General features: G+C 38.7%; 1 long non-coding RNA gene across 1 annotated transcript; it reads left to right on the top strand.

The window, feature by feature from the left end:
* Positions 1-9,353: 9,353 nt before the first annotated feature.
* LOC117065540 lies at positions 9,354-12,972 on the top strand. Its single transcript, XR_004429960.1, has 3 exons — positions 9,354-9,886; positions 10,428-10,529; positions 12,950-12,972. It is a non-coding gene; the product is annotated as an uncharacterized LOC117065540 (long non-coding RNA).
* Positions 12,973-13,897: the final 925 nt, after the last annotated feature.

Raw genomic sequence — 13,897 nt, 5'->3', positions numbered from 1 at the left:
ATCTCATCCATATACATGACTTTAAATATTATCTAAAAGCTGGCCCTAAACTCCACGTTCATGAATCCAAATTACTACTCCACATCTCCACTTAGATGTCTAATAGACAACTCAAATTCAATATATTCACAATAGAACGCTGAATTGTCAAGCCCCTCCCCAAACCTGATCCTTTTCTCAGTATCCCCCATTTCAGAAATTGATACCACATCAAACCTGTTATTCAAGCCAGAAAGCTGGGTATCATCTATGATTCTAACTTTTTTCCATCACCTTTGTTGATTTGACCTCAAAATATATCTATATCCATCAACATCTCTCCATCTCCACTGCCACCTAGGCTCTCATTTGGCTCACTGTCAAGAGCCTCAAAGCTGTTTTTCCCATTTCCAAAATTTACCTTTCTCTGATACAAATGTAACACAACAACAAGAGTGATCTTTTAAAAAAAGAAAAATGGTATTGTGTCCCTCCCTTCTTCAGTAATTTCCCACAGAATTTAAAATAAAAATCCTAACTACCTACCCTGGTCTACAAGGTCCTGCCTACCTCATCAACCTCATTTCATAGACTGCATTTCCCATTCCCTGCTCTCCAACCATAATAGTCTTCTTTCAAATATTTGAACTTACCAAACTCTCTCTACCTGGTATTTTTGTACAAGATGTTCCCCCAGCCTGGAACATTCTTCCCTCTATTTTTAAAATTGCAAGTTTTTTCTCAAGGATCAAGTCTCAGCTTAAATGTCCCCTCTTCAGAGAGGCCTTCCCTGCCCATGTTATTTAAAGGAAGATTCTTCTCCCACTCCATTATACTCAGCCCCTTAACTTTTTAAAGAGTAATACTGCTATTTGTAATTTTTAATTTCTCAAGAATGCAAAGTTCATAAAGAGTAGGACCATACATGTTGTGCTCTATCTTCAGTAATGAGCATTAACAAAAGCTCACATTTATAAATTATTTACTATATGTTAGAAACTGTTCTAACATTCACAAAAATCCTATAAGGTATTAATATCCCCATTTGCAGATGAGGATCCTGAGACATGGTAAAGTTTAGTAACTTTCCCAAGATCACACAGCTAGTAAGTGATCAGATTGGAATTTAAACACAGGCAGTCTGATTCCAGAGAACAAACATAACCACCACCCCATATCTGCCTCCTTGATAGATAACTGAAAAATGTTTGTTCACTAAGTAAATGAGTATCTTCTTGTAAAGGTCATCATTGTAGACAAGTATCTCACTGGGATGCACATAAAGGAAATGTAGCATTGACACAAGTCACCGTAAGTCTTTAGTCATGAGAGGAAAAGGTATATCCACCAAAACAACAGCAACACAAAAATCACAAAACAAGCAATTTCATTTATGCTATTTTTTCCCAGCTTTTCACATCAACAACAAAAACTTATTGAGTAAAAGTTGTGATTTTTCCAAAAATTTTTAAACGTATTTTTCCCTTAGCTGGCATACCTCCAGTTGACTTAAACTTTTCTTTGGGAACCATCCTGAGAAGACACTGAGAAAAGAGGAGACAGCCCTTCGACTCCACAAGTTGTCGATATTTCCCTCGTCCCAGGTGTACAACATTCTCATAAACTCTCCTTTCTCCTCCCTATACCTCTGTATTAAAGTGTAATAGAAAAGATCTATTATAATGTACCTTACTTTTACATGAAAATATATTACAGATGGATCCAAGATTTGAATTTAAAATGGAACCATGAAAATACCAGACAAACTATAAAAGAACATTTTTATAATTGTGCAGAAGGAAAAAAACTTTCAAAACAGGATGATAAATTGTTAGTAGCTAAAAATTTAAAAATTTATGTTTGGCACAACAAACAGCAAAGCAAGGTTTAAAAAAAAAACTAACAACAAATGGGCAAAAAAAAAAATTGACAAAAAGGCAGCAGCCCCAGTCATGGACTTAAATATAAAACTCCCATCTTCCTGGGACAGAGCACCTGGGGGAAGTGGCAGCTGTGGGCACAGCTTCAGCAGACTTAAACGTTCCTGCCTGCTGGCTCTGAAGTGAGCAGCAGATCTCCCAGCACAGCACTTGAGCTCTGATAAGGGATAGACTGCCTCCTCAAATGGGTCCCTGACCCCCGTGACCCCTGACTGGGAGACACCTCCCAGCAGGGGTCGACAGACACCTCATACAGGAGAGCTCTAGCTGGCATCTGGTGGGTGCCCCTCTGGGACAAAGCTTCCAGAGGAAGAAACAAGCAGCAATCTGCTTTTCTGCAGCCTCTGCTGGTGATACCCAAGCAAACAGGGTCTGGAGTGGACCTCCAGCAAACTCCAGCAGACCTGCAGCAGAAAGGCCTGTTAGAAGGAAAACTAACAAACAGAAAGGAATAGTGTCAACATCAACAAAAAGGATGTCCACACAGAAACTCCATCTGAAGGTCACCAACATCAAAGACCAAAAGTAGATAAATCCACAAAGATGAGGAAAAACCAGTGCAAAAAGGCTGAAAATTTCAAACCCAGAATGTCTCTTCTCCTCCAAAGGATCACAGCTCCTTGCCAGCAAGGGAACAAACTGGATGGAGAATGAGTTTGATGATTTGACAGAAGTAGGCTTCAGAAGGTGGGTAATAACAAACTCCTCCCAGCTAAACAAACACGTTCTAACCCAATGCAAGGAAGCTAAGAACCTAGACAAAAGGTTACAGGAACTGCTAACTAGAATAACCAGTTTAGAGAAGAACATAAATGACCTGATGGAGCTGAAAAATACAGCACGAGAATTTTGTGAAGCACACACAAGTATCAATAGCCATATCGATCATGAGGAAGAAAGGATATCAGAGACTGAAGATCAACTTAATGAAATGAAGCGTGAAGACAAGATTAGAGAAAAAAGAAAGAAAAGGAACAAACAAAGCCTCCAGGAAATATGGGACTATGTGAAAAGACGAAACCTATGGTTGATTTGTGTACCTGAAAGTGACAGGGAGAATGGAACCAAGATGGAAAACACTCTTCAGGATATTATCCAAGAGAACTTCTGCAACCTAGCAAGAGAGGCCAACATTAAAATTCAGGAAATATAGAGAACACCACAAAGATACTCCTTGAGAAGAGCAACCCCAAGACACATAATCGTCAGATTCACCAAGGTTGAGATGAAGGAAAAAAATGTTAAGGGCAGCCAGAGAAAGGCCGGGTTGCCCACAAAGAGAAGCCCATCAGACTAACAGCGGATCTCTCTGCAGAAACCCTATAGGCCAGAAGAAAGTGAGGGCCAATATTCAACATTCTTGAAGACAAGAATTTTCAGCCCAGAATTTCATATCCAGCCAAACTAAGCTTCATAAGTGAAGGAGAAATAAAATCCTTTACAGATAAGTAAATGCTAAGAGATTTTTGTCACCACCAGGCCTGCCTTACAAGAGCTCCTGAAGGAAGCACTAAATATGGAAAGGAAAAACCGGTACCAGCCACTGCAAAAATATACCAAATTGTAAAGAACATTGACACTATGAAGAAACTGCATCAACTAACAGGCAAAATAACCAGCTAGCATCATAATGACAGGATCAAATTCACACATAACAATATTAACTTTAAATGTGAATGGGCTAAATGCCCCAATTAAAAGACACAGATTGGCAAATTGGATAAAGAGTCAAGACCCATCGGTGTGCTGTATTCAGGAAACCCATCACATGTCCAAAGACACACATAGGCTCAAAACAAAGGGATGAAGGAATATTAACCAATAAAATTTAAAAAAGCAGAGGTTGCAAACCTAGTCTCTGATAAAACAGATTTTAAACTAACAAAGATAAAAAAAGACAAAGAAGGGCATTACATAATGGTAAAGGGATCAATGCAACAAGCAGAGCTGACTATCCTAAATATATAAGCATTCAATACAGGAGCACCCAGATTCATAAAGCAAGTTCTTAGAAACCTACAAAGAGAATTAGACTCCCACACAAGAATAGTGGGAGACTTTAACACCCCACTGTCAATATTAGGCAAATCAATGAGACAGAAAATTAACAAGGATATTCAGGACTTGAACTCAGCTCTGGACCAAGCAGACCTAATAGACATCTACAGAACTCTCCACCCCAAATCAACAGAATATACATTCTTCTCAGTACCACATCACACTTATTATAAAATCAGCCACATAATTGGAAGTAAAACACTCCTCAGCAAATGCAAAAGAACAGATATCATAACAAACAGTCTCTCAGACCACAGTGCAATCAAATTAGTACTCCAGATTAAGAAACTCACTCAAAACCACACAACCACATGGAAACTGAACACCCTGCTCCTGAATGACTACTGGGTAAATAACAAAATTAAAGCAGAAATAAAGAAGTTCTTTGAAACCAATGAGAACAAAGACACAATGTACCAGAATCTCTGGGACATAGCTAAAGCAGTGTTTAGAGGGAAATTTATAGCACTAAAATGCCCACAGAAGAAAGTAGGAAATATCTAAAATCAACACCCTAACATCACAATTAAAAGAACAGAAAACCAAATACCGCATGTTCTCACTCACAGGTGGGAATTGAACAATGAGATCACTTGGACACAGGAAGGGGAACATCACACACCGGGTCCTATTGTGGGGAGGGGGAAGGGGGAAGGGATAGCATTAGGAGATACACCTAATGTAAATGACGAGTTAATGGGTGCAGCACACCAACATGGCTCATGTATACATATGTAACAAACCTGTACGTTGTGCACATGTACCCTGGAACTTAAAGTATAATAAAAAAAATTAAAAGAAAAACAACAACAACAACAACAAAAAAGAACTAGAGAAGCAAGAGCAAACAACTTCAAAAGCTAGCAGAAGACAAGAAATAACTAAGATCAGAGCAGAACTGAAGGAGATAGACACATGAAAACCTCTTCAAAAAATCAAAGAATACAGGAACTGGTTTTTTGAAAACATTAACAAAATAGATAAAACGCTAGCCAGACTAATAAAGAATAAAAGATAGAAGAACCAAATATACACAATAAAAAACAATAAAGGGGATATCACCACTGATCCCACAGAAGTAGAAACTACCATCAGAGAATACTATAAACACCTCTATGCAAATAAACTAGAAAATCTAGAATAAATGGATACATTCCTGGACACATACACCCTCCCAAGACTAAACCAGGAAGAAATCGAATCCCTGAATTGACCAACAACAAGTTCTGAAATTAAGGCAGTAACTAATAGACAACCAACCAAAAAAAGCCCAGAACCAGATGGATTCACAGCCGAATTCTACCAGAGGTGCAAAGAGGAGCTGATACCATTCCTTCTGAAACTATTCCAAACAATAGAAAAAGAGGTACTCCTCCATAACTCATTTTATGAGTTATCAGCATCATCCTGATAACAAAACCTGGCAGAGACAGAACAAGAAAAGAAAATTTCAGGCCAATATCCCTGATGAACATTGATGCAAAAATCTTCAATAAAATACTGGCAAAGCAAATGCAGCAGCACATCAAAAAGTGTATCCACCACGATCAAGTCAGCTTCATCCCTGGGATGCAAGGATGGTTCACCTCAACACAGGCAAATCAATAAACGTAATCCATCACATAAACAGAACCAATGACAAAAACCACATGATTATGCAGAAAAGGTCTTCGATAAAATTTAACACAACTTCATGCTAAAAACTCTCAATAAACTAAGTATTGATGGAATGTATCTCAAAATAATAAGAGCTACTTATGACAAACCCACAGCCAATATCATACTGAATGGGCAAACGCTGAAAACATTCCCTTTGAAAACCGGCAAAAGACAAGGATGCCCTCTCTCACCACTCCTATTCAGCATAGTATTGGAAGTTCTGGCCAGGGCAATCAGGCAAGAGAAAGAAATAAAGGGTATTCAAATAGGAAGAGAGGAAATAAAATTATCTCTGTTTGCAGATGACATGACTGTATCTTTAGAAAACCCCATCGTCTCAGCCCAAAATCTCCTTATGCTGATAAGCAACTTCAGCAAAGTCTGAGGATACAGAATCAATGTACAAAAATCACAAACATTCCTATACACCAATAAGAGACAAACAGAGAGCCAAATCATGAATGAGCTCCCACTCACAATGGCTACAAAGATAATAAAATCCCTAGGAATACAACTTACAAGGGATTTGAAGGACCTCTTCAAGGAGAACTACAAACCACTGTTTAAGGAAATGAGAGAGGACACAAACAAATGATAAAACATTCCATGCTCAAGGATAGGAAGAATCAATATTGTAAAAATGGCCATACTGCCCAAAATAATTTATAGATTCAGTGCTATCCTCATCAAGCTACCATTGACTTTCTTCACAGAATTAGAAAAAACTACTTTAAATTTCATATGGACCCAAAAAAGAGCCCGGATAGCCAAGACAATCCTAAGCAAAAAGAACAAAGCTGGAGGCATCACGCTACCTGACTTCAAACTATACTATAAGGCTACAGTAACCACAACAGCATGGTACTGGTACCAAAACAGATATATAGACCAATAAAACAGAACAGAGTCCTCAGAAATAATGCCACACATCTACAACCATCTGATCTTTGACAAACCTGATGAAAACAAGCAATGTGGAAAGGATTCCCCATTTAATAACTGGTGTTGAGAAAACTGGCTAGCCATATGCAGAAAACTAAAACCGGACCCCTTCCTTACACCTTATACAAAAATTAAGGTGAATTAAAGACTTAAATGTAAGACCTAAAACCATAAAAACCCTAGAAGAAAACCTAGGCAATACCATTCAGGATATAGCCATGGGCAAAGACTTCATGACTAAAACACCAAAAGCAATGGCAACAAAAGCCAAAATTGACAAATTGGATCTAACTAAACTAAAGAACTTCTGCACAGCAAAATAAACTATCGTAAGAGTGAAAAGGCAACCTACAGAATGGGAGAAAATTTTTGCAATCTATCCATCTGACAAAGGGCTAATATACAGAATCTACAAAGAATTTAAACAAATTTACAAGAAAAAAACAAACAACCCCATCAAAAAATGAGCAAAGGATATGAACAGACACTTCTCAAAAGAAGACATTTATGTGGCCAACAAACATATGAAAAAAAGCTCATCATCACTTGTCATCAGAGAAATGCAAATCAAAATCACAATGAGATATCATCTCATGCCAGTTAGAATGGCAATCATTAAAAAGTCAGGAAACAGATGCTGCAGAGGATGTGGAGAAATAGGAACACTTTTACACTTGGTGGGAGTATAAATTAGTTCAACCATTGTGGAAGACAGTATGACAATTCCTCAAGGACCTAGAACCAGAAATACCATTTGATCCAACAATCCCATCACTGGGTATATACCCAAAGGATTATAAATCATTCTACTATAAAGACACATGCACATGTATGTTTATTGCAGCAGTATTCACAATAGCAAAGACTTGGAACCAAGCCAAATGCCCATCAATGATAGACTGGATAAAGAAACTGTGGCACATATAGTATACCATGGAATACTATACAGCCATAAAAACAGATGAGTTCATGTCCTTTGCAGGGACATGGATGAAGCTGGAAACCATCATTCTAGGCAAACTAACACAGGAACAGAAAACCAAACACCACATGTTCTCACTCATAACTGGGAGTTGAAAAATGAGAATACATGGACACAGTGAGGGGAACATCACACACTGGGGCCAGTCAGGGGGTGGGGGCCTAGGGGAGGGATAGCATTAGGAGAAATATCTAATGTACATGATGGGTTGATGGGTGCAGCAAACCACCATGGCACGTGTATACCCATGTAACAAGCCTGCACCATCTGCACATGTGTCCTAGAACTTAAAGTATAAGAAAAAATGTGCAATGAGAACTCTATGATCAATAAAATAGATGAACTTCCCATCAAAAAAGTTGGCAAGAAGATGAAAAATTAAAAAAGAAATACAAACAACCAATAACCATGAAAATATGTTCAATTTCACTAAAAACAAATGCAGATTAAAACAACAATAGATTATTTTTGTTTAGGACACTGACAAAGCTTTAATATATTGATAATAACTTCTGTTGGTGAGGGGGTCAGTAAACAGTCATTTGTATTCACTGTCAATGGAAATAAAAACTACCATAAACTTTGGGAGGGTTATTTGAAAATATCTATTGGATTTCAAATGTTTGAACCCTTTTACCCAGAGATTCTACTTCTATTAATCTTTACCACAAAAATATTTAAGTCTCAGAAATAAGACTGAAAATTTCCCAAATCTGGGAGAGATATAAATCTAGACTGAAGATGTTAAGCAAATCCTAAACAGGATAAACCCAAAGTAATTAACACAACAAACATATAAAACTTCTGAAACTTAACAACACAGAAAAAAACTTTGAAGGCAGAAAGAGGGGAATGAAATATTTCTAATAGAAGTAAAAATTTCTGAGTAACAGTAGATTTCTTATTAGAAACTGTGCAGCCCAGAAGGAGGTGACACAATATTTTCCAAAAACTAAAAGAAAACAGCTCTAAACTCAGAATTCTATATCCAGGGAAAATATCCTTCAAGAGTAAAGGGAAAATCAAGACATTCTCAGATGAAGGAAAATTAAGAGAATTTGTTGCCAGTAAATCTACCCCAATAGAATAGAAAATTCACAAATTAAAAAAAAAAAAAGGTATAAAAGAAGGAATCTTAAAACATCAGGAAGAAAGAACAATAGAAAGAGCAAAGTATGGGTCAATTCAACAGACTTTCCTTCTGATCCTGAGTTTTCTCAAATATGTTTGACAGTTATGGCAAAAATTAGAACATTGTCTGATGTGGTTCTCAATGTAGGTACAGGAAATATTAAAAACAGTAATATCAAAAAATAAAGGAGGATAAAGAGATGTAAAGGAAGGAAATGTTTCTATACCTCTTGCAAACTGGGAAATAACTCCAGTAGAATCTGAATATACACAAAAAATACACACACGCACACACACACACACACACACACACACACACACACAGTAATACCCAGAGCAACCACTATGAAAGCCATATGAAGAGAGACACTCAAAACCACTACAGATGCATCCATGCTAACAATGTTACCCTAGGACCCCTCAGGAGGGCAAAATGCTTCATGGTCTGTTTCCCAAACTTCGAGTAATTTCATAGGGCTTCACAGTCTTCAATCATGTTCAAATGCCACACATATTATTTAATTAATTTGTATTTTTACAATGTTTTAAAAATTGACTTACATTTTAAAAATTGCAATCATGCTAAGAAATATTAACCATAATATCCCAGGTTTGATGTTCTAGTATATATTCTCCCTAATGCGCAATAAAATTTGCATATTAAATGCAGAAATGTTTATCCATATACTACTTAAAATATGCTATATTAATGATAATAAAATAAATTTTGAGAAACACTAGTGTAGTAGCAAGTGCCCTAAACTGGAAGCCAGGAAAATTGAGTTCTAATATAAGCTCCACATTTAAGTTTTTGTCAGTTGGGCAAGCCATTTCTCTTCTCAGTTTTCTCAATTAATACATGTGGATATTGTACCTTGGGCCTCGCTCTGACAGGAGGTTGGTATTCTCCTTTAAGAAATGTACTAATGCTAAGATTCTGTCTGCCTAACAATAATCACAGTATTAACATTTTTTGGGTACTTGCTATGTGCCAGGAAATCTGCTTTTACATGCTTTCCATATAGTGTCTCAGTTAATCCTCACAAGAACCCTCTGAGGTAGGTGCTATTATCATCTCCAAGAAAGAGAAATTATGCCCCTTTCTCTAGAGTTTTTCTAAATTCACCCTTCTAATTTGATGCAGATATGTTTTGTCGATGTGTCCACCCTGAATGTAGAAGATAAAGACTACAAGGTGCGTATTCTCTGCTCAGAGTCGGAATCGGTCAGAAGCTGCTGAGAAGGGTTATCAGTGAAATATGAAGAGTGGAAAATGTTGGGGGAGAGAAGGGAAAGGTGGAGGGGACTCAGGGGGAAAGCCAGCATTCTCATGAGCCCAAGATCCCTGGTTCTGAATTTACTGTCACTCTTGATATCAAGTCTCATTTTAGAAGCCACTTAAGTTGCTGGTAGGGCTGATAGAAAACATGGAAGACAGCATGTCAGAAAAGCTGTTTTTTTATTTTATTAAAAAAACCCATCCAAAGGGTGATGAATATGGTTCTTGAGACTGATGGCTTTGTGAGCATCTTCAGAGTGGGGGAGTAGTAATCTGTGGAGGGAATGTCATCTCATTCTTCAAAGACTAGATAGCCTCAGAAGCCTACCTCTCTTGCGGAAAGAAAAAGGATAAAAGAAGTCATAACATTCACAATTTGAAGTAATAGCCTAGGTGGGGCAGCTTGGAGAAATCTCCAAAAGCAACTGTCTAAGAATCTCACCATTTAATTCCGTAGGATGCTGCTGGTTCCAGCTCAGAAGGCAACTTAAACCTGGGAAATCTGGAAGAAAAAGAGATTATCGTGATCAAGGATACTGAGAAGAAAGACCAGTCTAAGGTACACTTAGCCTCTGAGATTCCACCACTTCTATTCTCAGAGCTCATGATGAGTCTGCAGACTCTGGATCAGACATGGTAAGACAAACTACTGTCAAACAGGCTCATCAATTGAATACTATGACATTCTAGAGAACACAGGCCTAAGTTCAAGACCACAGTAAGTTCAACACCCAGGCTTAATAATGGCACTAATCACAGAGGCTCAGAATGCCCTCTCCTGATTTCCAGCTACTGGTCCAATCAGAATCACGCAAGATTATTTGTAATGTTCTTTGCTGGTTGGTAATGGACCTGTGTGCCCCACATTGCCCAGCATCCAGCAAGGAAGAAAGAGGGGTATGGAGCAGAGACAATCCGTAACCAGCAAGAATTTGAGTGCCTCGTCCTTACCCTGTTGTCTAAGAGATTACCTAGGCTGTTGAGTAGCTTAAAGTTAGAAGAAATTAGACTTGCATGCCACTGTGACATACAAACTCCTTTTGGTTTTGTTTAAGTATCCAAAATTATATTTGTTAGGGTTCTGGCTTTGGGAGGGCACTGAAGCATACAACAAGTCACCCTCTCATGCCTATAAGCCTGGAGTGGCTGGTAATGGGACAGGATATTTGACTTTAATGCACAGGAATCAAATGTTTCTTGTTCTGTGTCTCTAGGCTCATATTATAACCAAAACATTATTTCTGACCCCAGACTCCTTTGGAGTGAAAGGAGTGGCCCCTAAGGAAGGAAAAACAAGTTTACATTACAGTATCCAAAGAGTTTTCAGTTTATTTGGACATAGCCAACTCAATTTTGGAGTCTTAAGAAAGGGATAAATTATACCTGGCATTGATTTTTGGAAAAGCAGCCCATGTTTCCTACATACAATGCAGATCTGCTTGATTGTAACTTAAGCTCGTTTGCAAAGAGTTGACTTTATCATGACCTCACATTTCTGGAAATTCAGTGAAAAGAGAGGAGATGAAGCAATAGAAGGAGCAGAGGGCTCGGCAGTTAGTGTTGGGTGGAATATGTGTATATAGTACATATACACATATCTGGACATGGGCATACACAATCACAGGCATAGATATACACATATAAATTTATACAAAATGATACACACATCAACATATACATTTATATACATTTACAAAAAAATTTATACAAGCAATGATAAATACATGCTTGGCTACATTTGATATTGACACACACAAGCACTGATGTAGCAAACTTAATCTGATCATAAATAATGACACACATATATAAATATATACAAAGTCATATAGCATCAGATGCAGTGACATGCCCACACACAACACAAACACCCATATTACACAATGCATGAACATACATTCACACACATTACATGCATAAGACTTGATCAAAACATAGTGACCATACAGACTCAGTTATTGGTATACACGCTTATAATATATATCTATGCAAAGACATATATGGTCATACACAGTCATGCTGACATACACACAAACTTACACTAAGCGACACATATTTACTAATGCACTTGTTTGTATGCATTGATACACTGTTGACACAAATGCAATAACACACCTACTCACACACATACTCAAATACCAGGGTATGTACAACGTTGACATACACAGGGTCAAGCATTGACATAACATATAAATATAGCATAAATTGATACCCAATTTATGAATATACAGTCATTATACAATCACCTGTTTACACATAAGATTTAACATACATATACATTAATATATTAAAATGTATCTTATATAATGAGTGTGTTAATATATTAATTTATGCTTTAACATATATAAATGCATTTATAGCTGCGTGATACATACTAGTGAATTTATATACACACATATATGCAGATTACTCAAATTGACTCATTTACATATTCAGAGACACACGGATATAGATACTCATATTTTGACATTCACACATGTACAAATATGCATACTAACATGCACATGTCAGCCTATACAGTAGACATATACAATAAGTAATGATGTCAACACATTATTACACATGCTTAGTCACACATATGCACACACACACAGAGGTGCATTTTCACACACTAACAATACAGAATGGCACATTCTCACATCTATTGAGATGTTCACACATGTTAACTGCTATATTTCCATGCATATATACACACACAACAGACACACTGACACATTTTTGACCCATTGAGATACAACATATTCATATGAGTTGGCAGACATATATTGATAACACTTGTGTGTAGTTAAGTATACACATGTATTTACTTTGAACTTTTGTTGCTGCCACTTCTGCTTGAATGTGTACTAATGGATATAACTGGATGCTATGTTCCCACACAAACTCTAAAAGGTCAAATCCCTAATCTGATACATCTTCTAAGTAAAATAAGGGAAAGAAATAGCCTACCCAAACTCTTATGGATAGGTCTTCTTTTTTTAGACGGAGGGATCTGTGTGCCTTTTTTTTTTTTTTCAAGAGGGAGTCCTTTAATAGAGATCGGCACAGACAGGAGACACAACAGCCCGGGCGCCCTGCTCGCACAGGCTGGGGCCCTGAGCCACAGATGCAGTGGCTTCCTCCTCCCCACTGGGTGTGAAACCATGGGGTGGAGATGGAGAGGGGCTTTAAAAAACCAGCTGTACTAATTCTTCACTTTCACAGAGACGGGGAACTTGGGAGCGCAGCCCACTAGAGAATCTTGACACAGAGCTGAATCTGAGAGCCCACCCACCCGCCTCGGCCGGGCTGAAGCTTATGTCCCCCACCCACTGGAGGTTCCTCCCTGATCTGTCTGCACATGGGAAGGAGCAGAGTGCACAGGGAGACCGGGCTGTACAACAGGAACATGCTGGCTGGACAGCTGGCTCCCTTTCCCAGCTGTTTGTTCTACACTAGTACATTGTTGTGCTTGTAGCTCCCCCACCCCGAGGATTCCGCCTGAAGCTGGGGTGGGGAGAGGAACTCGACACGACACACAGCTGGGCTGCCAGAGCTCCAGGCCCCCAAGAAGCTGCCATTCAGCGAGGTTCCAAGAGCTGGACTGCCAGGCACAGGGACCACTGGCGCCAAAGACGCAGGGGACAGAGCCAGCCCCGCCAGATGCCCAGCTCTGCCCAGTGGAGTTGTTGAAACAGAAGGATCAATGCTGGACAAGAAGCAGGCTGGGCGGGGGCAGGCAGGGGTGGAAGGACAAGGTGTGAGGCTGTGAGACCAGGGGTGTGAGGTGTGCGTGGACAAGGCTGGAGAGGGCTGGGCAGGGGCACCTCAGCAAAAACCATTCTGCAGCAGCAGGTGGTAGAGGGAGGTGGCGAGGGCTGCCGGGCTGGGAGCCCTCCAATCGAGCACAGGGCTAGCAGCAGAAGGCTCTGGCTCCAAGTGGTTTTGGGG

The sequence above is a fragment of the Trachypithecus francoisi genome, unplaced genomic scaffold, assembly GCF_009764315.1.
Source record: "Trachypithecus francoisi isolate TF-2019V2 unplaced genomic scaffold, Tfra_2.0 Lachesis_group2, whole genome shotgun sequence".
Classification (NCBI taxonomy): domain Eukaryota; kingdom Metazoa; phylum Chordata; class Mammalia; order Primates; family Cercopithecidae; genus Trachypithecus; species Trachypithecus francoisi.
Note: the sequence above shows the minus strand (reverse complement) of the source record. Positions and strands in the feature narration are given on the sequence as shown.